The following is a 1366-nucleotide window of genomic DNA, read 5'->3' as shown; positions in this document are numbered from 1 at the left end:
TTTATCGAAATGTATAATTTTACCCATTTTAAAAAACCAATTTGAATATTACTTTTAATCTAAACGTTTATTTCAATATATTAGTTTATATAAACGTTTGACAGCTAAAGTCGGCTTTCTGTTCATTACACTGTAAAAAAAATTGTGTGTACACTTATATACACATATTCACCACCAGCTCAAGCTGCATATAATCATATTTTATCTTAATAGTGTGTAGCAACAAGTACTTGAGACGTGTCTTCATTAAGTTTTATCTGTTCATTGTTAAGATATAATTCAAATTTATTTTCATAATGGAAAAATATAATAATAATCTCAAGAATTTTGGAATCAAGCCATGTGTGGTAAAACTGGAAAGAGTTTTTTTCTCGAAAATTAGAATTGGATGTAGAGCAACATCCTCTGAAAATAACACCAAATTGGTATGCAATATTAGGCAAGATGAACTCAATACATTTACCATTAAAATCAAAAGAAAAAATGCCCATCGAATGGATAACGACCAAATTAATCCAATAAAAAGGGTAAAATTTGCTGGAAATGTTCATGAACAAAGTCCTAGGAATGATGATTTTATTATATCTGCAAATGGTTCGTATATATAAATACCATAAAAATAGTTAGGTTATGTAATAAAAAAAACTAATTTATATGTAACATGTCTCATATAGACTCAGTACGAAATCATCAAAAAAAATCCGGAGATGATCATGATCATGTTGGCACTTTTGATGACCAAATAAAGACACGGTCTATGTCTGGAGCACTAATTAGGCTCAATGAAGTAGCTTCTGAACGGTATGATCGGAATTTCAATTTAAAAGCATCGAGAAATGGTTCGTATTCATATTATATGATGTTTGAACATATTTATTTACACAGTGCACATGAATAAATGAGGATTAATGTGAGAAGGAATCCATTTAAAAATAAAAGAGTGACATTTTTAATTTCTGCATACAATAATTCTCACCTATTGATATGGAAATGAATGTTAATTAGCATATTAACACATTTTTATCGTTCATGAACTGCAGAAACATCTCATGATGAAATCAAAAGACAGCCAACATCGTCGAAACATCAGGCAATAGCTACAGTCAAAAAATCGCTACCAAAACATGCAACGAGTGTTCAAATTGGTGACGTTGTATTATGCAAAATGAGAGGTTTTTGCCATTGGCCATGCTGCGTAATCGAGCTCAATCATGATCTAATAAACGTTAAATTTTTTGGAGATAACACAACACATAAGACGAATATCAAAAACATCTTCAAATTTGGAGAGTGTTCTGATCTTATATTGGCCAATCTTTCGACTCAAAAAAACCAATTATATTCTAAATCAGTTCAAGAAGCAGAA

General features: G+C 30.2%; 1 long non-coding RNA gene across 1 annotated transcript; it reads left to right on the top strand.

Moving 5' to 3' along the window:
- The first annotated feature begins 508 nt into the window (after nucleotides 1-508).
- Nucleotides 509-1149, top strand: LOC116349033. Its single transcript, XR_004201875.1, has 3 exons — nucleotides 509-594; nucleotides 675-839; nucleotides 1041-1149. It is a non-coding gene; the product is annotated as an uncharacterized LOC116349033 (long non-coding RNA).
- Nucleotides 1150-1366: the final 217 nt, after the last annotated feature.

Source organism: Contarinia nasturtii, unplaced genomic scaffold, assembly GCF_009176525.2.
Source record: "Contarinia nasturtii isolate CC-2019 unplaced genomic scaffold, AAFC_CNas_1.1 Cnas_scaffold_2783, whole genome shotgun sequence".
In the NCBI taxonomy this organism is placed as follows: Eukaryota; Metazoa; Arthropoda; class Insecta; order Diptera; family Cecidomyiidae; genus Contarinia; species Contarinia nasturtii.
Note: the sequence above shows the minus strand (reverse complement) of the source record. Positions and strands in the feature narration are given on the sequence as shown.